This window comes from Leopardus geoffroyi, chromosome B4 (assembly GCF_018350155.1).
Source record: "Leopardus geoffroyi isolate Oge1 chromosome B4, O.geoffroyi_Oge1_pat1.0, whole genome shotgun sequence".
Lineage (NCBI taxonomy): Eukaryota > Metazoa > Chordata > Mammalia > Carnivora > Felidae > Leopardus > Leopardus geoffroyi.
The window spans coordinates 2,649,914-2,674,765 of NC_059341.1; the positions used below are offsets into that span (position 1 = coordinate 2,649,914).

Below are 24,852 nucleotides of genomic sequence, written 5' to 3' on the forward strand. Positions count from 1 at the left end.
CCCCCACCTCAGCAGGACCTGAGCCCAGAGCAGCCTGGCAGGCCGAAGCCGCAGGGGCGGGGGGTTAGCCTGCAACTGATCCAAACTGATCCCAAGCAGGTGTTTCTATGGTGATGGGAATAAGGTAGGGATTTCGGGATTGTGGGAACTGAGTCTGGACAGCCAGGGGAAGGAGGAGACGGAAGGAAGGGTACCAGGCGTTCTAGTCTCCGCGACTGAAAAATATTGGCTTCTAGATCATATTAATCTGCACGTTTTCTGAGAAGGGACTTAAATTAAGCCAAACTGAGCTATTCCTGTGAACCTTTTAATTTACCATTCTAATCAAGAGGGTGAACAGTGGCTCTTAATGTTAAACAGACAGTGGTTTGCAAATCACACACTGCCAGCTTTATTGATCCTTATGAAAGCGGTCTGGGGGGCCTTGCTTGCTGAGAAACTCTATTGCCAAGTTTGGGCAGTCATTTTTATTCCTCTTTTTTTTTTTTTTTTTTTTCTAGCACTAAAAAATAGCCTTTGCTAGTAAGATTTTACTTGCTTCTTTTCAACTTTGCCTCTGGGATTGATGTGATAGGCAGGACAGAAAATTCAGGCAACACATTGATTCAACTTTTCATTCAAACAGGGATTCAGGACAAATAGTCTGAATTTATAAGTGTCCTTGCAACAATTATATTGGAGCTCAAAACACAGTTGGACAACATATTTGGAGAGCTACTTAACTGCTGTTAGTCCTAGAAAAATAATTTAAAAATATCTCTACGACATGCCATCTCTGGGGAAAGGGAAGCATACTAATATGTTTTAAATTATTTTTACAACATCCAGGCAGCCATGAAAATTTCGAAAAGACCAAAACACGCTTGTAAATCATTTTCAGTTTATGCGTGATCTGGCTTCCTTCCATTCTGTGCATTCCTCAAAGCACATCTTTATTCTTTCCAATTTCCACTGTGGCCTAGGATCTGCAAGGGATGGGAAGGAGATGCCTTCTTCATTGTAGGAAAATTGACTCTATAATTTTTCTTTTGAATCGGTCATATGCACGTGTAGCAGAGGAAATGTCACACATTACCAAAAAGGGCAGGAGGGTTTTTCTCAGGGCTATTTCCTTGGGTCCCTGTCCTGAACCCCCTGTGGTACTCCCGCCCCCACCTTCCCCGGGGGCCCCTGGGACCTTGACCCAGCACATTGGTGGGACGCACACTGCACTCCCCCACCAGCACCAGGGACCAGCGGGAGAGATGCTCGAGCTGTGGTTCAGGCTTCAGGCTGCCCACGGACCAGGGGGGCGAGACAACCTCTTCATGAGAGCCCATATCTACCCACAGGCTCTCATGGGTAGCGTCTCAGGACGCATCTCACCAGCTGACAACAATTACTTACTTAAGCCATGCAGCATTTAGGTGAAAATATTCACCTCGCCCTACCCCAGGTGTATATTCCGTACTGTTCTCTCCCCTTTCCCCGTGACAGTGACTGACCCTAAATGGGAAAGTGGCACAAAGATTTGCTGAAGGAGAGAGGCTATGCTACAGTCACGTCTGTGTCCCCCCAACATTCAGCAGTTGAATCCTAATCCCCCCTACAACGGTCTTAGGAGGTGGAGTCTGGGGGCGGATCCCCCGCAAGGGACTAGTGTCCTTACGAAGGAGACCCCAGACAGCCCCTTCTCCCAGGCGAGGACACAGCAAGGCGATACTGCCTGTGAGCCAGGAAGTGTGGTCTCGCCAGACCCCAGACCTACAGGTGCTTCGATCCTGGACCTCCAGCCTCCAGAGCTGTGAATAATAAAAGCCTGTGGTTTATAAGCCACAAACTAGAAATTCCACTTCTAGATATCTTTCTTCAAGAAACAGCAAGAGATCTGTAAGAAGTGAATCATGAGATTTCGGTTATAAAAATGAAAACAACCTTATAAAATTACTTCTAAAAATTGTTCGACAATAGGAAAATTGGTTGCATGGATGACAGTCTATCTGTGCGCTGAAATATACATAGTATTCAAAAGGGGATTTTATAATCCTGATTAATGGTGTGAAAAACTCTCATTAAATATCTTAAGTTGAAAGAGCAGTTGACAAACCAGAGACAACAACTTCAAGTTTTTCTTGGGACTTTCTCCATATACATTGTATGTACATTTTAAAGACATTTTTCGGGTCCTACCTCATCTGTGGATGGTGTGGATAGGAATTCATATTATTTTTTTTTATAGTTGTATTTTTGGTAAGAAGAACCACTTGAAAATCCGGAATAACCCTTCCATGCTGCGGGTCAGGACACTCGGGGTACGTGTCGAACCCGAGTCTCCCTTCTGTGAAGGGATGGAATGGGGACACGGGGGGGATTGCCCTTCTGCTGTCATCTGCCTCTAGATTTTAACCTTCCAGGCTTGCCTTCTTGTCAGTTTCCTCCCTCTACGCACCATCCCGTGGAGATGGTCTGTTCTCTGTGTAGACGAGTGTCAGGTGACCGCACACCAAAAACCCGACTCCTTCCAATGGCCCATAAGACCTTCTATGATCTGCTAACTGCACGTCTTCCATGTCACCACCACACACACACACACACACACACACACAGGGGCACACGCGGACCCCCACACACACGCCCCGAATGCTCCAGCAGCACAGATCAACCCCCAGTTCTCCTGATGAGACAATGTCATTCTGCATTCCCGGATATAAATCCTATGAGACACACACAAAAATGCTCATAAGCAGCATTGTTCAAAGCAGACCAAAATCCTGGAGGAAACAATACATATCCATTAATGGCAGATTGAGAAAATAAATTACAGTAAAACCATGCAACGGGATAGAACAGAGTCATGAAAATACATGAACCACAACTTCATAAGTGAAAACGATGCTTCTCAAATACAGAATGTTGCATCAAAAAAGCAAGTCGCAGAATACATATAGTATATCCTGTTTCCATCATGTTCAAAACCAGGCAATCTGTGGCTTGGGGAGGGGGGTGTGCGTGCACACACACACGTGTCGAAAACATGAAGAAATCAAGGGGAGGATGAACACTAATGTCAGGAGAGTTGTCACCTAAAGGACACAGGGTGGGGAGCCTCAGGCCAGCACAGCGAGACCTGTCGGCAACTGGCTCACTGTCAGCTCTCAGACTGATGGATGATGCTGTGAGTGTTTACTTAGTGGCTCTTTTACACAGTCTTCCGTAGGTACAAGGCATCGAACGGTTTTGTGAATGCTCTCCCCGCCAAAATAAAAATAAAAGCCGGAGGAAGCAGAAACGTCTTCCAGAGAAAGGAAGTAGCAGGTGGAGTGCACGGACAGAGGAGACCTCTTGTCACAGACGGAGAGCCGCAGGGTGCCGGCGGGCAGCCGTGAGCTGGAGAAACATTCTGAACTTGGACACATAGATTTATTTTTTTTATGAGCATGGTAAGTAAGACGGATATTTCAAAACCAGATGCCCACATTTGTGGCATGAGAGACGGTGTGGAGAAGGAAACCACGTAAAACGAAACTGATTGGAAGACCGGGTAGAGAGCTAAAGGGGGATCCAGAGTGAGTTTTTGGACAAGTTCGTGTTAATATGCCCACAGCCCAGCCCAGGCAGGCACCAGGCACGTGGGTTTAGATTGGAAAAATCATTTAGGCTGACATATAAATCAGTTTGGAAGAGGTGGTGAGCAGATATTTTCAATGGTACAGGAATTTACTAAATCACCAAAGGTAAATGTGTAAAGGCCAACGACAAAAGGGCTTAGAAGTGAGCCTGGAGAATCCCCAACACTCATAGGTTGGATGGAGAAGAACAATTCTGGATGAAAAGGAGGCCAGTGGGATAGGTACTATTGTACATTAATTAGTGAGAAAAAAAAGATTATTTCAGTAGACAGAAAAAGCATTCGACAAAACCCACTACTCTTTCATAATGAACATACTCAGGAAACTGGGAATAGAAGGAAACTCTCTCAACCTGAAAAAGACCAGCCACAAAAATTCCACAGCCCACATCATGCTTAACAGTGAGAGGCTGAACAAAGACAAAATCATGTGTTAAGAAGCCCTGATTGGAAAGTATATCTGCATAACCCACTTTTCATTAATTTAGACTGCAAATTTTTTTCTCTATGTATTTTTTTATTGTTATTACATGTAATGACCTAGCCTATTGGAATTACTTAAAACTCTAGCAAACCAAATCGTCCACAACTTTTGTATCTATTTTTTATCCCCTTAGAAATGTGTTCCTGGCGGGGTGCCTGTGTGGCTCAGTTGGTTGAGCGACAGACTCTGGATTTTGGCTCGGGTCATGATCCCAGGGTCGTGTGGGGGGTCCTGCGTTGGGATCCTCATTGAGTGCAGAGCCTGCTTGAGTTTCTCTCTCCCTCTCTCTGTCCCTCCCCTGCTTGCACTCGCTCTCTCGAACAAAAGAAAAAAGAAAAAGTAATTTGTTGCTGGGGAGACATCGGCACCACACTGGTGTTCAATGTCTCCTTCCTGCTACAGAGCGTTCGTTTTCCTCAAGCTCAGGATTCCTCTCCTGTGACTTAACCCACCGCACGTGTGGGCATCCATTCAGCACATTTGCTTCACCCCTAAGGACATGGGGGCAGGCAGAAGCAATAGTGTTCTTATTCCTTGCTGTGTTGTGAATAATAACCTTTCCTTCATCTCTGACCCGGGATCTCATGTCTCCTGTCAACATCCGTGAAATGATGGCAGGTAAATTGTCGACTTGCAAGGAGGAAAAAATCTCAAATCCTTTAGTTCTTGATGGCTACAGGTGTCAGCATCCTTAGATATGGAGCTTGAGGTGCTTGTATGGCACTCAGAAGTGAACAGTCTTAGTATTTAAAAGTTTCACTGTCACAGCAGTGTCTCTGCTCTCTTTGCAAAGATTTCCTTTTTGTAAAGTATTACTTGTTTACTTTGAGACAGAGGGAGTGTGTGTGAGCACAAGTGGAGGAGGGGCAGAAAGAGGGAGACAGGGATTCCCAAGCAGGCACCTGGGCTTGGTGAGCTGCCCAACGCAGGGCTTGATCCCATGACCATGGGATCATGACTTGAGCCGAAGTCAGGAGTCAGTTAGCCAGTTGGCTGAGCCACCCAGGTGCCCCTCTTTGCAAAGATTCTCAAATCCACTGAATCTATGTTGTTCTATATTATTTCCTTTTTTAAATCATTTTTTAAAGATTTTATTTTTAAGTAATCTCTCCACCCAACATGGGGCTCAAACCCACAACCCCGACATCAAGAGTCACATGCTCTACCAACTGAGCCACCAAGACAGCCCTACACTACTTGCATTTTTAATTCCAATCACCCATGATCCTCTCCTTGGTTCTTTGTAAAAAGTTGTGTGTGTGGGTACATGTATACATACAAACCAATTTTGATTTTTTGTTTTTTGCAAATCCTAGGGATTTCTTTTATTTTCTTCTCAATACTAATAAAACAGTTCTTAATGTTAGTAGTTGCACATTAGCCTAAACAAGATTTTAAAAACTCCCAATGCCTCCTTAGAAGAGTGTGACAAAATCTCTTATTAAATCTCCTAACGCGATTAAAAAAATACTGAGAGGTTGAACATTTTTAAGATCAGGAACAAGACAAGAATGTCCACTGACATCACTTCTATTCAACATGATACTGGGGGGTTAGGCAGGATGGAGACAAAATAAAAGTCATCAAGATTGGAAAGGAAGTAAAACTATCTCTATTGGCAGACGACACGATTTTTCTCCTCAGACATCCTATGGAATCCACACACGAAAGTACATTAAAGCTAATAAGTGAGTTCCATAAGGTTGCAGGATTCTAATTTGACTTAAAAAATCAGTTGTATGTGTATACACTGACAAAGGACAATATGAAAGTGAAACTAAAGAAACATCACGTTATTTACAATACCATTGAAAAGAATAAAATATTTCAGAATAAATTAACCAGAGAATTACATGATTTACACACTGAAAGCTACATAAATGTTTTCTACAAAGCATTGTTGAAAGAAATTAAAGAAGATGCAAATAAATGGAAAAACACCGTATGTTCATTAATTGGAAGACTTATTAAGATAATAATACATCTTAAATTGGTCTACAGACTCAAGGCAATACCTATCAAAATTCTAGCTGCCTGTTTTTGCGGAAGTTGACAAGCTGATTCTAAAGTGATTATGTTAGGGGCACCTGGGTGGCTCCGTCGGTTAAGCGTCCGACTTCGGCTCGGGTCATGATCTCACGGTTCATGGGTTCCAGCCCTGCGTCGGGTTCTGTGCTGACAACTCAGAGCCTGGAACCTGCTTCAGATTCTGTGTCTCCCTCTCTGTCTAGCCCTCCCCTGCTCACACTCTATCTCTCTCAAAAATAAATAAAATGTTAAAAAAAAATTTTTAATAAATAAAATAAAATGATTATGTTAATTCAAGAGATGTAGAATAGCCAAAGCAACTTGCTACAAAGCTACAGTGATTGAGACAGTGTGGTACCAGCATAAAATGGATGTATAAGACCAATGGGGGACAATTAGGAGTCCAGAAATAAATCCTTACATCTATGGTGAATTCATTTACAAAAAGGGTGCCCAGATCATTCACTGAGGAAAGAATAGTCTTCTTGTGGAATGCACGCCTGGGCATTCACATGTGAAAGAATTAATTTGTCTCCCTGCCTTTCACCATACCCAAAAGCAAACTCTAAGTGGATAATAGACCTAAATGCTAGTGCTCAACTATGAAACTCCTAGAAGATAGCATCTCTGTGATCTTGAATGAAACAGTGCTTTTAGATGGAACCCCAAAGACACAACAAAAGAAAATATACAGAAATCAGACTTTATCAATATTAAATGATTGTGCTTCAAAAGAAACTGTCAACAAAGTGAAAATACAACCCACAAGATAGGAGAAAATGTTGAAATCATATATCTGATACAAGACACATCCAGAATATGTAAAGAGTGCTTACAATTCAACAATGAAAAGACAAGCCAGTAAAAAGTGCACAAAGTATTTCAAAGCACATTTCCCCAAAGAAGATGTGCAAATGTCCAGTACACAGAAGAAGGTGCTCACTGTCATTAGTCACTAGGAGAATGCAGACAGAACCTGCAGTGTATTCCCTGTTGACGCCCACGGGAACGGCTATAATCAAAAAGACAATCATTGAGGTGGGCACTTATTGGCATGAGCGCCGGGTGTCGTATGTAAACTCTGAGCCATGGGAATCTACCCCCAAAACCTAGAGCACACCGTACATAATGTTTGTCCGTCAATCTGACAATAAATTATATTTTAAAAAAGAGAGAGAGATAATAACAGTGTTGGCTAACTTCGGCAAAACAGTTTGGCATTTCCTCAGAAAGTGACACAGCTTCTATATGACGCAACCATCGCGGACCTGACGGTGTATCCGTAAGAACCGGAAAGATACGTCCACACAAAAACTCTAAGTGACCTCTCATAGCAGCATCAGTTTTTTCTTGACGCTTATTGATTCATTTTGAGAGAGAGACAGAGTGCGAGAACAGGGGAGGGGCAGAGAGAGGGAGAGCGAGAGAGAATCCCAAGCAGACTCCAGGCTGTCAGCATGGAGCCCGGTGTGGTGCTCTGTCCCACGACCCCGGGATCGTGACTTGAGCCCAAATGGAGAGCCGGGCGCTTGACTGAGGGAGACAGCCAGGCTCCCCACAGCATTATCGACAATAGCCAGCGAGGGTGAACTACCCAGATGCCCCTCAACTGATAAATGGACACACAGCCCACGGCGAGGATGTGTCGCGACTGTTATTCAGCCACAGGAAGGAATAAAGCAGTGGGACGTGTGGCGGCATGGACGAGCCCTGAGAACGTTAAGCGGAGCGAAAAAACCAAGGCCACGTGCTCCGTAAACTGCACCCACGTGTGGTCTCTGGGCAGGCAAACCCATGGAGACAGAGAGTAGAGGAGGGGTTGCCAGAGGCTAAGGGACAGAGGAGGGACGGCTGACGGGCACAGGTGCCTTTTCCCCGTGAACACACTGCAAGCCACAGACCTGAGCACCGTTAAGTTTTATGGTCAGAGTATTAAATCTTCATGTGAAAATCGCAAACGTGAAGGAAGATGACTGCTGCCCACTCTGGAGTGTGGTCCAGAGAGCTCGTTGTGAGTCCCCCAAACCATCTCCTGCCCTATCGGAGCTGAACTGTCCAACCACATCCCCTCGACCCAACACACAAACTCCCTGCTAACCTTGGCTTCTAGTGTGATTCCTCAAACCCTCATCATGGTTTCTCTATTCCAACCACGTCGAGACCCCACTCACTGTTCTTAGTGAGGCTGCACAGGGAAAGCAGGGCAGGTGGTCACTGTGGGACCACGGGAGCGCTTGCCTGACCCACTGGGACCCCATGAGGACCACGGGCCCCTACCCGGGGGGCCTTCCCCTGCGGCCACGTCAGACCCCAGGCTGACTTTCTGGTTGGCAAGACGGCAAGGAAGCCTGGACTCAGACGCTTCCCCATTCGCACCCTCACTCAATAAACCCAATTTGGTTTTACAGGTGACTCTGGGCATGCTGGTTCCCTCACTTACGACAGGTGCATGTTCCAATGTGATGATTAGACATTCGAACAACGTACGTACAATTTGCAAGCTCAACCAAACATAGGATGGAGAAAAAGTACACACACACAAAAGACCTCTGGGAGGGACTCTAAGGGCTGTCGCTCCCGGTGTAAACAACGGTAAGACAGCCTGAAGTGTGCACAGAGCTCGGTGAGCCTGCTGTGCAGATGAGACAGAGGTTGAAGGTCAGGGCTGCTGAGGCAAGTGGACTGGGTGGGGTTTGGTACTGGGAAGACGGGGTCTGCAGAGAGCTGGATCTCTAGAGGGCTTCCTAGGGGCCCCTTAAACCTTCGAGAGGACACTCAGCTGCACGTATGTGCATAGATCTTGCCCCAGTTCGAAAGTAGAGCCTTCCTATGAAAATTATTGCGATGGCACAAAGAAGCAACCCCCATTAATTTGTGCTAATTAATTTAACAAGTTTTGAGCAGTCCAGACCCCCAAAACCACCTCTCCTAGGCTCTGAGGCTCTGGGCACATCTTGGCTAAGGGAGGCTGCCTTAATAACACTGATAACCGGAGATCAAGGGCAGAGGCGGGCCGACACAGCTCAGGGCCCTGGCGGCTGGGGCGCAGACGGCGTGCAGTTCCCGGGGGAGGCGCTAGGTGGCGCGAGTCTCGCTGCCCCCGCCAGCTGGCTGCAAAACCCCGCTGAAAATTCCGTGCTTTTCACCCTTTCTCTTAAAAGCCACCCAGCCGGGGCACGGAGACATCCCGACTCCAGGGCGTGGGGCTGGCCCAGAGAAGGGCCGGGCCGCAGCTACAGGGCTGTGCCAGCTCGGGTGTAAGGGCTGCTCCAGACACACCTCACAAAGGCCAGCAAAGCAGAGGCTAGAAACCAGCCCCTCACGAATCACGGACCGTTCGTGGCTGAATCGTGGTCAAAACAAAACTCTCTCAACAGACGCTCAGAAATCCAGCGTCCCTACAATGCAGCTCCCCAGGGCCCATTGCAAATATAAGCAGAATATAGGACGCACGCTTCACAAAGGAGGTATTTCAACAGTGGATGTGTGTATGCAAATGCCCTGTGTTAATGGTCGTCAGGGAGGTGAAAATTAAAACCGTCCTGAGATACCACCGCACAGCACAGAAGGGCTAAAATTTAAGAGTTCAACAACCTCAGGGCGCCTGGGTGGCTCAGTCGGTTAGGCATCCAACTTCAGCTCAGGTCGTGATCTTGAGGTTCGTGGGTTCAAGCCCGGCGTCAGGCTCTGGGCTGACATCTCAGAGCCTGGAGCCTGCTTCAGATTCTCTCTCTCTCTGCCCCTTCCCTGCTCATGCCCACTCTCTCTCTCTCTCAAAATAAACTTTTTTTAAAAAAAGAACATTGAATCAGAAAGTGCGGTGTGTTCATACTAGGAATGCGACCCCACACTGTTTTTAAAGGAACAAGGTGCATCACTCAGTAACCCGGGAGACCTCAAAACGTGCTAAACAACAGTCGTGAGCTCCAGAACAGGTCCAATCAATCAGCTTGTAGGGTGTCCAGGTGGAGGGCAGACTGTCTGGAAAGGGCCCGTGGAAAGGTTCGGCGTGCTGCAAATATCCCATCTTTCAATAAAGGGTTTACATGTTGGGACTCGCTCCAGCTCATTGAACTGTGACCCTTCAGGTTATGTGTCTCTCTGTATGCAAATTATATAATAAGCAACGACAGTGCACATTTTTTAAAAAGCATTCACTCAATCCAAAAGAAGGCAGAAAAGGAGAGAAAAGAAAGGAAGCAGAGGAAAATCAGGACAATACAAGCATAAGACACAGCAAGGGTGTCCCCAAGAACACAAACTGCGTTCTCTTACCACAGTGCAATTAATTCAGGTGAATCACAAAATATCTAAAAAATAAATCAAAACATTTCAAAAATTTTAAATATTCTACACATATTTTGTTTTTCAAAGGGGAAATCATAATGTCAATGAGAAATTCTGGGGGCTGGACTATAATTTTGAAAATGTCAAAAATTGTCGTATGCTGCTGAGGCGGTACTTAGGGGCAATTCAGCCTTAAATGCTCACATCGGAAAGAAGAAAGGCAGGAAATTGATGAGTTAAGCATTCAACTTCAGAGTATGCCCAAAGAACAGGAGAATAAGCCCAAAGAAAAGAGAGAATAGGAAATAACAAAGAAAGGGGCAGAAATCAATAAATAGATAGTAATACGAGGACACAATAGGAAGCTTACAAATGGATAGAAAATTGTTCGAAAGTGTATATTCCAAACTATTAACCAAAGTTACCTCTCTTGGGAGGTCGGGGTAAAATTGAGGCCAGAGTGCAGACGTGGAATATAAAAAGGAGAATTTTTAGTTTATATCATATATCTAATTGGATGTAATTTACATCGTATGATCATATAACTTGCTTTTCTGAGTAGGAACATATTATTTATTTTATTTGAATGCTAACAAATACTAGAAGAATAATACATTATTCTTTTGCCCCCCCCCCACTTCCCTTTAGGGAAGATGGAAAGGGAGAAGAGGGAGGGAAAGATGTTAAGGACACATAGTTATCCCTGCACGTGGTTTTGATGAAGGAACCCTTACTCTCTGGCAAAAAGCAAATCTGAACGAGTCAAGTCAAAAGAAGATGAGAAAGATGAGAAAACGCCACAAAAAAATAGACAAAAAGCAATAAAGGGGATACAATCATGACAGATCATGCTATGATCTCTGAATGGTGTGGGAGCTTGATGGAGGGCAGGAGATACCTTCCTTGGGACAGAAAGTTTAAGATGACATTTCCGAGATTAAAAGACAGAAGCCCTCGTAAGAATGGAGACATTTAAGAAACAAAACAGAGGTACCTGGAGGGCTCAGTCAGTTAAGTATCCAACTTCGGCTCAGGTCAGGATCTCATGGTTCTTGAGTTCGAGCCCCATATCGGGCTCTGTGCTGACAGCTCGGAAACTGCTTGGGATTCTCTCTCTCTCCCTCTCTCTCTTCTCCACCCCTTCTGACTCTCTCTCTCTCTCAAAATAAATAAATAAACTTTAAAAAAAAACAAGAAAGAAAACAGAGACAAGGAGAAACAAAACAACAGACTTAAATGCAGAGAACAAGGTTTCAGGAGCAGAGGCAGGAGGGCTAAGGAGGTAGGTGGGGGGTTAAGAGTGCACTTAGGTGACGATCACTGAGTGATGTATGCAGCCAGGGGTCACCAGGTTGTACACCTGAAACTCCTAGAACACCGTACGTTCACTATACTTCAATGAAATAAAAAAAAAAAAAAAAGAAAGAGAAATGTTAAACACAAAACAAAAGAAAGAAAGGGCACAAAGGTCTTGAGGCAGGAGAAATCTTAGCACATCTGAGGGGAGAGAGAACAGAATGATATGGCCACCGCGTGACTCTCTGGGAGACTGGCGGGAGATCAATCAGGGATTCGGGCCAAGGGACAGCACAAGGGCCCTCCAGCTATGAGATGCTGTTTGGGTTTTATTTCAGGGAGAGGACTCTCCCGGAGTTTCCCAATTCCCCTGTGTGATAAATCCTACCCACTTCATATGTCACTGTCTCCCTAGCTCTGTGGTCATTTTGTAGCTCTGGGTCGTATTTTCCTTTTAAATTGTTAGTTGCCCCCTTCCCAGACGAGGGGCGAGTCTGGGACTTCTCTGACGCCCATCCCGCCACGCTGGAGGCAGAGCTGCTGTTTAATCCGTTGGGGCAAATGGGCAGATTTCTGCTCCCGTCTCAGAAAGCCTCGCAGACTGCTGTTCTCTGGGCCCGTGATTGCTGCTTGATAAGGCTCTAGATGTGTTCATAAAAGCAGCCCTCGAGTCCGGGCATCCCCCGCTGGTTTATTGCTCTTGACATGGCATGTCCATTACAGTTAACAGCCCTGTACCGGCTGCCACATTTCATCCTTAGCTCACCTGGTTGGACCACACGGGGGGAGCCCACAGGCTATGCAAGATTACTCCCAATTTAGAGACCTCCGTCACTCAGAAGAAAGATCGAGGAGTCAGACATTCTTCAGCGTTGGGGTGAGTCCTTCCTGCTAACCTAACCGTGTGCTTCCCACTGAATATGTAAAGCAGCATGATGGGCAGGCGCCCTCCTCCCCCCCCCCCCCCAATCTGGGCAATCAGCACAGCCAGGGTTCAATCCAGACGGCGCTGTCCTCACTGCACGCGGGCACTTGTAATCAGTCTCTCCCTCCAGCCCACGGGACCCACATCGACTGACAGGCAGAGTATAGACATCCCTTTGCCTTTTTATCACAAATAGCACATCTAGTAGGAAAATTGCATAGTTGATTGCATCTGCCTTTTGTTTAAGATTTTTCCTCCCAGCTTACCATGTAGCCCATCAACGTATGGAGAAAGAAGACAGCTAGTTTCGCCGAAGAAAAGCAGACCTGCTGATGACTTCAACCGGCCAAACCAAATTAACTCAGTTAGGGAAAAATTGCCCGTACCCTGCATCTCTCAAAGATCTTTAGACCCAGATCATTCTGATTTTGTTCACTTCAGGCAAAGCAGAATGTTAAGCTAATTTGCAAATCAGACTCAAGGCAACTCCAACCCTCCTGAACACAGCCATCAGCTCGAAGGTAAATAAGGGGCTTCTCGAAAGATGCGCCCCCAACACTGTGCCCTTCTGGGGAGGAGAACTTCATACCCGTTTGGGTCCTTGTCAGTTAGAATTGCCCACCCAGGAAGCAGAAAGTTAGCCACCGAGGCCGCTAGGGCGGTGACAGGAAGTAACGTCTGGTGAGCAGCAGGTTATAGAGGAACACAACCCAGAGGAGAGACTGGGACGGCAAAACGCTCTGCTTGTGATGAAAGTTCTCAGTTTCGCAGGGGTGAGACTTTCCAGTCAACCACGGGCGAGAATGGTGTTGTCTGTGACAACCCTCTCCCATCACAGAAAGCTAAATCCATCATTTAACTCCATCATGATAAGAAGTAAGCGGTTTGTGCTTCTACAGTAGGATTTGAAAAGCGAAACTCGAGGGGAGCCTGGGTGGCTCAGTCGTTTGAGCATCAGACTCTTTGATTCGGATCGGGTCATGATCCCAGGGTTGTGGGATCGAGCCCCACGTCAGGCTCTGCACTGAGTGAACGTGGAGCCCGCTTGGGATTCTGCCCTTCCCCTGCTCGTGCCTGTGCTCTCTCTCTGTCAGTAAGATAAGATAAAATAAAATAAAATAAAATAAAATAAAATAAAATAAAACTCCCCCCACACACACACACACACAAAACACATAAAAGCCAGTCAAAATAACAAAAAGCTAAGCAGATGGTCTTTCAAACTCAAGGCAAGTCACATAACTGTTACATTTTAGTTGACCAGCCGTCCCAGGTTGGCAGGGACAGAGTTAGGGACTGACTTGGCTCCTGGGACTCAGGAACTTTCAGTTTTAAAGCTGGGATGGATCGAGGCAAAGCAAAGTGAGTGATCACCCTACTTACCTCCCTACTTACCTACTTATTCTTCTCTGATCCAGGCACACGGACGTGGTCCCGGAGGTGATGCAGCGTTCTGCTTCCAGAACGTGGTTGCAGTGTGAGAACGTGATACATAGAGGAGTACTTTTCTGTCCTCACAGATGCCTCCGGGCAGGTGAAGGTGGGCGGGAAGAAGTGTCCCCAAGGGAGCTGGGACTCTCAGGTGAGAAAGTGACAGTGGGACCCTCCCTCACCAGGGAAAAACCAAGTTCCCATGTTTTCCACTCCTCCCAGGAATGTCTTGAAATCCCTACTCATCCCCTTATTTTAATCGATGATAAATCATGGTGGGCTTAAGGAGGACCCTTTATCAGGCACTTTGAGAAACAGGTAAGTGAAGAATCTGACCAGCCTCCTGCAGGCTGACCCTCCATCAGGAGTTGTCTGCCCAGTGACTATCTGGTCTGCCAGATTCTTTGTATTGAGAAAACTATAGTCACAGCTTCTAGGGAAGACACAACTCTACTTGCGGAGGCTGTCTCTCACCGTGACTCCACTTACTGGTCTCTGTAAGTATTCTCCTATGGTCTCAAGAGAAATGCACCATGTGAGGACCATATTGGATCCTTTCTTTCCTAAAAGTCCCCCAACAGCATCACCAAAAAGAGCAAAGCTCCCACGAATCCCTAAAGCCCACTGCATCATGTTGCTGAATAATATATACACCAACATTTATTTACATGTTGCTTTTAAATGTTTTCTAGATATTTAGCATGATAGAAATCATCATGCATGGGCTTAGGAGCTGGAGTCCTGTCTTCCATTCCATCCCAGTCCTTCAGAAAAGCCTAAAAAAAGAGAAACTAAGTGAACAAAGCATGTACTCAAGGGACAGGACTCCTGGGCATCGCCTTTGCCTTTGGATCAGTCCATTTGGACAAAAATGTAGCACCTTCTACTTCTTTTTTTTTGTTTTGTTTTAATATCGTGCAGATATGAAGAGTGCCTGGGTGGCTCAGCTGGTTAAGCGTCTGACTTCGGCTCAGGTCATGATCTCACGGTCTGTGCGTTTGAGCCCTGCATCAGGCTCTCTGCTGTCAGCACGGAGCCTGGAGCCTGCTTTGGATCCTCTGTCTCCCTCTCTCTCGGCCCCTCCCCCACTCGCTTTCTCCCCCACCCTCTCTGTCTCTCTCTCTCTCTTAAAAACATATAAACATTAAAAAAACTTTTTTAGGGGCACCTGGGTGGCGCAGTCGGTTAAGCGTCCGACTTCAGCCAGGTCACGATCTCGCGGTCCGTGAGTTCGAGCCCCGCGTCAGGCTCTGGGCTGATGGCTCAGAGCCTGGAGCCTGTTTCCGATTCTGTGTCTCCCTCTCTCTCTGCCCCTCCCCCGTTCATGCTCTGTCTCTCTCTGTCCCAAAAATAAATAAACGTTGGAAAAAAAAAAAAACTTTTTTAATATCATGCAGATATGAGAAGTTGCAAAAATGTGAGGACCTTAGTTTATCTGCTTTAATCTTCCTTGTCGAGATAAAACAGCTGCAAACATCTTATTAAATGGATGATGCCAGAGGCAGAAATAATGGAAGAGTCAGTATTGCCGTGTTCAGAAAATGCTCAGAGGTCTGTTAAGTTCAAGTCTATAGCGAACTCATTAGGGAAACATGGAAAGATTGACCTTTTCTGACACCAAACAAACTGGAATCCAACCTTGAACTTTAGGAACATTCCGCTAATAATTGAAATGCTATTTTGACGGTACTTACAAATTAGCACATGTTCAAAGCTCTGTGATCCGAACATTTCCCAAACTGGCTTTGGTTACAGAAATGTTTAGGGAAACAAGAAACGAGCTCGATTTCCTGGGTAAAGATATCACATCCCCTGACGTGTCCTGGGATACCACGACACGTCGCGTGGACCAGAGGGTGACCGCACGGCCGAGTCCGGCCTGGGAAGGGGGGGCATAGGAGACAGGGCTCCTAAGAACACCTTCCGTTGACCAGGAATTGTCAGCACAGCTCCACAGGACTGGAAAGCAGCCACCGACTCCTCAAACAGGCCTTCATTCTGGCCCTCTGGCACGTGTGCTCTCGGTTCTCGATTACAAACGAGCAGCTGTGACCACCCTCCCCCTTGCTGGGCGCCCCCCCAAGCAGCCCCTCTCCTGAGCGGCGCCCCTGAGGTCACTGAAGCACATTATCTCCCCATGTGACTCGCTCCCCTCTCCCCACAACTATTTCCTACACGGACGCAGCGTTTATAGAAAAGGCTTTCCTCAGCTTTCATCCAATCTAGGCTGCGGGCCTATTTGGCAACATTAATTCTCTCCCTCACCAACGGCCACATCAATTCAGTGCTTTATAAACTATTTCAGGGATCCGATTTATCAGGCCTGACAGTGTGCACGCCGAAATACACAGCCCTTCCTCAGCCTAGTGCTCTCCGTGGCTCCTATTATGATTATTTAATTCAAGGGCCTAAAATTCTCTGACATTATTAATAGTAAGATGAATCACTGGAAAACTACAGAATCTGTGACCAACGAGGCTGAAATAATCCATTTTGGTGGAAATGTCTATGCGGGATTGCATCCCCGGATGGCGGGCCTCTCTCATTAGCAGCCGCGCGTACATCCGTGCTGGAGTGCCAAAGCACGAAGTCCCTCAAGACGGAGATAATTTGATGGCAATTCTCTTCCAGGCAGTTCACACCAGAGCTCAGAGGGAGGAGGGCAGGGGCCGTGGGGAGAGGGGCCGGCGTCAGCCACGGGATTCTTCTACTTTGTCTGTCACTCGACTTGCCGTGTACCAATTTAAGCCATTTTGTACTCGATTAACTTTAACTTGTGTGGCTTTGAACCCGGGAAGGCGCTGGACCTGGAACCCTGCTGGTTAATTATGAGAGCTGTGTGACTTAGATGCTCCGCGAGCATTGCGGGGCAGACTTCTGCCTTCAGCCTTCATTCCTGCCATACTCCTCCCCTTCTGGTTGGCAGGAGAGACGCTTGCACGCCTACGTGGACATTTTCGGTTTGGAAAGAAACAATTCAGAAACAACTACGAATACACTGGTTTGTCCTTTATTCTAGAATCCAGGGGACACCGCGAATAGCACAAGTGAATCATCTCAGGGACAAGGTTAATGGTCTTGAGCGAAGCTATGGAGTGAATATAACGGTAGAAGGATCCCTCCAATAAGGGTGTGTTTCTTCTTTAAGCCTAGCAGGATAATCTTCCTAAAAGAAAAGTCTTTTGAAGTGATTTTTTAAATATTATAATTTTATAGTTGACCCAAGCACTATCAAGTAGGATTAAAATTAAATCTTCCCATCTTAAATATTTGATGGGAAAGACAGTGCTTGACTTTTCCCAGCAAATGCTCCCAGAAATACCACAAGGGTTATTTCCTATAAATAACTTCACTAACTGTACAAATGTAAGCCCGTGCCCTTCGTTTCTATTCTCCGGAGCAAAGAAAGAAAATCTGGGCAGTGTGCTGAACTTGCCAGACTCCATTCATTTCCCCCCCGGCAAACCCTCTGCGTCCCAGGCTGTGTACAAGGCAGTGAGAACAGGTCAGACTAGTCACTGTCACTCCCAACGTTTATTGGCAACAGGTGCTTTTTGCCATAAGCTGGGCACGCTGCCTTTGCGGAGTATATCATTCGATAATAGAGTCAAGAGAACCAGTCTGATCTCCCCCAGACGGGATACTCCCAACACTCCCACTGCTGTCTCCAAGATCTTATTCCTCAAGTCTTGAAGTGTTCCACGTGTCTGTCTCTGTTTCTTCGATGTTCCTCTTAAGGTTTATGGGGTGAAGCCAAGAAAAAATAGCATGGAATTGTTCAAAAATAAACTTCTGTTTACCTACAAACACCCGACTTCTTGTCCTCCAATATGAACCAAATTCCATACTACCAATAGAAGGTTTATTTGGGAAGCGCATCAGGGCAATGGAGAGAAGGAGAAAACGAATCGGTCCGTGTGTTTATACGTATAGTCTCTGTTCCATCTCCCTGCCAAAACGTGTCCTTACTAGCTGTCTCGTTTGATGGCAAATACCCTTCATCCTGCTGACTGAGAAGGAACCATGGATTGCTTGAGAAAGGATTGACCACACCGACTTCCAGCTCCTGGTCCAGCGTGCAAGAAGCTTAGAAGTCCTCACTGCCTCCAGCAACAAGATAAAAAAGAAAAGAAGATGCTGAACAAACCGAAAATCACAAGTCTTCGTAGTCTCACCAAATAACTGAGGTCCCAGAGCAAACCACTGCCCCCAGCACTGGAGAGACAGACAGGGGGCTACAGAGAATCACAACTTACCAGAGTGCAAATTCACAGGCAGAAACCGCAAGAGCCAGTACTCGGGTCCTTCTACCCAGTGCCTCATGTGTGGCTTGCAGCGGGAAGTCACAGGATACACCAAAAGACAAAGCACACAAGCAAACGTCAGAACCACACTCAGCTCTGGCAGGGATGCTGGGATCATCGGAGCGCGGAATTTAAAACAACTGCGACGAATATGCCGAGGGCTATCATAAAACAGGCAGACACCATGGAAGAACAGACGGGGAAGGTAAGCAGAGAGATGGAAATGCTAAGGAGGAATCAAAAGGAAACGCTAAAAAAATAAAAGAATAAAAAAATAAAAACAAGAGGACAGAAGTGGAGAACGTCTATGGGCTTATCAAGAGACTGGACATAGCCAAGAAAAGAACTGACCACACCAAATCCCGTGGACACGTTTTCCTCGGCTTTGTTCAGCGGGTCTGAGGTTAATCCTAGCGACTTCCCCCTCTGGACTGCGCCGTCATGCACCAAAGATGAGCTCATCACCAGCACTCTCCGCGTTACCATGTAGACCGAGCTCTCAAGCTGAGGGGGAGGCTCCCGGAAGTGGACTGTGGTCATGGATCTCTCCCGTGTGTCGCCAGGAGACAGCAGGGATGCCTGCCTTCCTGAGCTTGATAATTAAGCTCAGAAATGCCTTAACTCTTTCTGGAGATACAGGAGCACTTTGCGTTTCTGTTCTTTCTTTTCTTGTCTTGTCTTTTCTTTTCTTTTCTTTCTCTCTTTCTCTTTCTTTCCTTACTCTTTCTTTCTTTCCTTCTTTCTTTTCTTTCTCTCTCTCTTTTTCTTTCTTTCTGTCTTTCCTTTCTTTCCCTTTTTCTTTCCTTCCTTCTTTCTTTTCTTTCTTTCTTTTCTCCCTTTCTTTCTCTCTCTCTCTTTCTTTTTTTCTTTCTTTCTTCCTTTCTTCTGTCTTGTCGCTCAATTCAATGCACACGCACATCAGTATCAGGAATATTTCAATCAATCTAGTAAAATTTTTCAGTTCTATTTCAATTGTCACTGATTCAAAGGCATACTTGTGTAAATAGCAATGATGAATCGGTTAAGAACGAAGCGCTTTCCCCTAAACAAGTTTCCACTTTTTATCAAATGGGGGAAAAAACGATTGATTTGTTGAGGACAATATGCCTTACAGGATTTCATCACTGAATTGTACAGAATGTACCCAAATGTTAATCACTGACATGAAATATTGGCTATTGTCTCAAAAGCTGTTTGTCAGAAAATCTGTAGTGGTGATCTCCAATAAAGTGAAGCATTCTTAGATTGAGATGATTTGCTCTCAGTGTCAGGGAACTGCCACCCAATGCGAGAAGAGATATGTATATATATAGTTTTGCTTCTCCACTCCCCCATCCCATGCAAAACTCACAGTTTTTCCAAAAGCAAATTCAGATATCTAAATAAGAGGTTTACAGGGCACCTGGGTGGCCCAGGGAGTTGAGCCTCCAACTCTTGATTTTGGCTCAGGTCATGATCCTAGGGTCACGGGATTGAGCCCTGCATCGGGCTCTGTGCTGAGTGTGGAGCCTTCTTGGGAGTCTCTCTCTCTCTCTCTCTCTTGCTCTCTCTCTCTCAAACAAAATTTAAAAATAAATAAATAAACTTATGACCTGTGTTAATAGACTATGGTTAGCAGCACCAGGGCTCCATGCATACTTTATCTTGATTTCCCTGCAGCATTTTAGCTGGTGTTGTCCACCCCACAGTTGGGCAGATGACACAAACCCTTGGCCCTGAGAACAACCAGGTCGAACATGAATTAAAATATGCATTTTGGTTAGATCTTCATCAGTCAATGTTCTCCAGAGAAAACAGAACCCATAGGGTATATATAGAGGTCTCTAGAAAGAGGTTTATTTTAAGGGTTAGGCTTATGTGATTATGGAAGCTGAGAAGTCCCATGATCTCGTATCTGCAAGTTGGACACCTAGGGAAGCTGGCAGTGACACCCGGTCCCAAACCAAAGCCCAAGAACACGGAGCTCTGGCATTGGAGGGGAGGAGACGGATGTCCCAGCTCAAGCAGAGAAAGGAAAGTGCCCTTCCTCTACCTTGCTGTTCTATTCAGGCGCTGGGTGGATGGCACAAAGTCAGCAGCATTGATGAGGCACATCTTCCGTACTCTGTCTACTGGTTCAAATGCTGACCTCTTCCAGAGACACTCCCACAGACACACCCAGAAACCACCTTTTACCAGCCCTCTGGGCATCATTAGCCCAGTCAAGCTGACACATAAATGTAGCCCTGACAGATCCTGGAAGGAGGGAGTACCACCAGAGTCTGCAAGAAAGCACTGGGTGGAGTCAAAAGAACCATCAGACGCGTCCCAGTAGTCACAGCCACACACTGCCTCTTACGGCCCACCCAGTGGGCGATCTAAACCAGCATGCTTCCTTTCCTTCACCTGCATTGGCCCCTCACTCCATTTTATGTGTCTCGTCTTTCAGGGCCAGGCTGCCAAATCTCCCCACATCTTCACCCTTTCAGGGGCCTTGCCCTTTGCCGTGTGAGTCTGTGGCACCTCCCCCTCATCGGGTCAGGGCATCATATACGTCTGTTGATGTGCCCTGGGACTGCCTGTATGTTGTGAATAATAGCAATTTATGATACCACACTTTCTATTTCATGGAGGAAAGCTTTATTAATTATAAAGGGAAGGGAATATATGGAATTAAACAATTAGAGTAAACATAAAGACGAAGAGAGGTACAGAGAAGGACAAAGAAGGGTTCACACATCAAATCGGGCGCTCACAACATCCAGCCTCCTGGCTGGGGAAGCCCCACGGTGAACAGCCTGGCTGGAGTCCCCATTGAGGGTCCTGGGCAGAGTGTCCCCCCCTTGTGTGAGGCTTCCAACTAGCTATTCCCCCAGGGCAATATATACACCGCCCGTGGTGATCTACGGGTAGTCATTAAGTTTGCCTAAGTGCGGTCCTTAGCGAGTTGAGTTTTCTTCTCTGTTTCCCTAATCGTATCTCACAGTCTTAGGAATCTGGGCACCTGCCCATATCTCCTCCCGCCCTGATCCAGCCTGGTCTGACTCAAGGAGGTGAGGCAAGTTAATCCCTCTTGGTGTCAGGAACCGAAGGGCCAATTCTGATCCCGAGACCAGACACGGAGCACAAGCCAACGATGCCCCCATGAGTGTGTATGTGCAGCTCTGGGCAGAAATGCATGACAACTCACACAAACACATTCTATACAGAGCGGTGTAGTAGGATGTTCGTCGATGTGATGCAAACAGAGACCCAATAAAGCCCTGTGCATTTCCACTTCTGCTCTCACATTGCCGTCTGAACAAGCCCGGGCCAGCCTGCTGGACGATGAGGCCTGAGTGGTCTCCACTGCCCTTTTAATATTCAACTTACTGTCACAAGGGTGAGGGGGCCCCACCGAGACCAAAAGAATCTCACAGAATCTCACAAACTCATGAGCTAAATCAAGTCCTCTCCTTTTAAAACACTAAGTTTGGCTTGTCATGTAACATTAATGTGGCAATGAGGACCTGAGATTCTTGGTTTGGCTCTCTGACTCCGTCTTTGTTCAGACTTTGCCCAGTATGATATTCTCTCCGGTCCCTTTGCTGTGCGTATCTGTCATATATACTCACTTTGTAACAAACAGCCCCCAAATCTCAGTGGCTCAAAATAACAAACACTTGTTTCCTCCCCACATAATTGAGGTCTGCCCGTTGCCCGGGCCTCTGTCCCAGGCTACCGATCTATTGCAGTGTGGCTTACCCCCATGCCTTCCCATTCTAGGACCCCTAGTGAGGGAGTAGCCCCTCTCCAGGAGACGACGTCCTCTTGAGAGAGGACAGGAGCAAAAGAGGCCGAGCTGGACCTCAAAATAACATTTAAGGTTCCTGCTCATCTAGGCACATCTGCTCACATTCTGCTGATCCAAACAAGTCACATAACCAAGCCCACAATGGCGGCGGGTTAGGAAGGCTACTCCTTCTAAAGGGAGTCATGGCAAGGATAGAGAAGGATAATCCTATTAAGAGGAGGGAATAAGAAATTGTGACTAATACTAAAGTCTATCAGAATGTGATTTAATGGAGTCTGACAATTCACATCCCGCAGTGTCTGGTAAGCTTCCTCTGAGAAGCTGAAGGCAGTAGTGTGATTGTCCAGCTTATGTTGAAAATAGCCAATGGATCATGAATCATTACAGAGATAATGGGGAAAATTTGATCAATGCACCTGTCAGCCTCTCCATCACCCAAGACCCATGGAAAACACCTGCCCAGGAAGCAAACAGTTCACAGACAAGTGGAAACCCACCTTCTTCTCATAGAATGTGAATAGCCATGACTAACATGTATCTGACGACCGTATGTAATTCTCTTAGAAAAGGAACGTGACGTGGAAACTTATACTCGAGAGAGCATAGAAACTCTTTTTCTTTTTCTGCTTTTAAACAAAAGGGAAAAAAAGGTGAGGTAGAATTACCCAGCAGTTGCAACCCCAAATCTGGTTGTCTATAGACCTTTCCTCTTAGTTCATTGTGCCCAAGCCTCCTCCACACCCCCTCTCTTCCAGATCCCTGCTGAGCAGTTAGGCAATTATTTAATGTTCTCTTCAGCTCCTCTGAATTCTTTGCTTCCTTACTGCAGGCAGGAACCATGGGTGTGGGCTCACAGAGACTTCCTGTCACAGCCCACATCTGGGGACGAGAATCTCTATCCATCTCTGGCTTGGCTACCAGCTAGTCAAAGTGTTTCATTCTCCAAAGTCTTAGAAACACAGCTCTTTTTGCCTATAAGTCAAGGAAACTGGGAGATGCTGGCTCTGACAAGCTTGTACGTGACCAACAGTGACCACCCAAGGGCCATCGTCCCCCTCCCACCCCTGGGTCCCAGTGACTTCAGCACTGTCATGGGGAGATCAGATGCTTACCACGACACCATTTCCAAGAAGACCACTCATACTGAGAACTTTTCCTCTCTTTTGAGGAAACAGGGGGAATTGAACCACACGGCGACGAACTATATTCTCCCATAATCTTCCGTTCCTCAGAATTTATCACGATGTCTGTGACAATTTGGCTTTTTTATATGTCAAAGTTTGAAAAAATACTGAATTATGTTCAAAATCAAAGCAGTCACTTTACATATCACTGATAGTCATACTGCTATCTTCAAATTACAAATTTAAAAAATATCTATTTAGAAAATACAAATATGTGTGTGTGGGGGGGTGGGTATATGGACCAAAATTCCTTTATTTATATACTCATGTAACAACCAGATTCTAGTTACTACTCCTTCAAGGATTTAGGATTAAATCTTAACTAACGATATGAATTATTGAAGATTCATCAGAAAATTAGAGGTATAGGGGCGCCTGGGTGGCTCAGTCGGTTAAGCATCTGACTTCAGCTCAGGTCATGATCTCACAGTTCATGGGTTCAAGCCCCACGTCGGGCTCTGTGCTGACAGCTTGGAGCCTGGAGCCTGTTTCGGATTCTGTGTCTCCCTCTCTCTCTCTGCCGCTCCCCCACTCTCACTCTGCTTGTCTCTCTCAAGGCTAAATAATAAACTTTAAAAAATAAATAAATTAGAGGTATGCTTAAAACAATATATTTAAGATTCCCAACAGCATAAAAATTTACAAATAATTTGTATATAATGTCTTTTTAACAATTGCAGTAATAGCTATGCATTCAAAGCTAGAAAAAATAAAATGCATCCCAAAACAGGAAGTCACTTTCAATCCTCTCTAAACTCTTCTGTGATCTCAAGTAGTTAAAATGGTTGCCATATCTCAAATTATTATTGTATTATACACACACACAACTCGATATACTTAGCAAACATGCGGATGTATGGTGAGCGATTAACATTAGCACCATCTTATTCAAAAGGCATGAGACAGAAAGCATTTCCAAATTGCTTTTTAAGTTGTTTCTAAATTGCTCAGGAATAGATTTTCACTCAAACACAAACCTGGAACAATCACTGAAAAATGCAAAAACATATATTATACCTTTTAAATTTGTAGTATTAGATCTTAGCTTCCAAGTAAACATTTATCACACACACTTCTTTACATTTGAAACTTTTTATTTGAAAATACCCACATATTGGAGTGCCTGGGTGGCTCAGTCAGTTAAGTGTCCGACTTCAACTCAGGTCATGATCTCACAGTTCATGGGGTCGAGCCCCGCGTTGGGCTGTGTGCTGACAGCTCAGAGCCTGGAGCTGCTTCGGAATCTGTGTCTCCCTCTCTCTCTCTGCCCCTCCCTTCTCACGCTCTGTCTTTCTCTCTGAAAACTAAATAAACATTTAAAAAATTTAAGAAAATACACACATATTATTAATAAAATAAACTTAATACTTAAAACAATATATTCTGTCTTTTTTTTTTTTCATGTGTATGTGGATACCTCCAGTTTCCTCTTCTATTTTATGATCAACCTTTTGTCATCCAGATCCTGGTTTTACACGTGCTGCTCTGCAGATTCCCTCCTACTCTGGTGCCATCTTGGTCATTTTGCTTCTTA

General features: G+C 45.7%; 1 long non-coding RNA gene across 1 annotated transcript; it reads right to left on the reverse strand.

Moving 5' to 3' along the window:
• Positions 1–17,052: 17,052 nt before the first annotated feature.
• Positions 17,053–18,839, reverse strand: LOC123590774. The gene is made up of 2 exons (XR_006708970.1): positions 18,315–18,839; positions 17,053–18,158 (listed from the first exon to the last, which is right to left on the reverse strand). It is a non-coding gene; the product is annotated as an uncharacterized LOC123590774 (long non-coding RNA).
• Between the last annotated feature and the right edge of the window lie 6,013 nt (positions 18,840–24,852).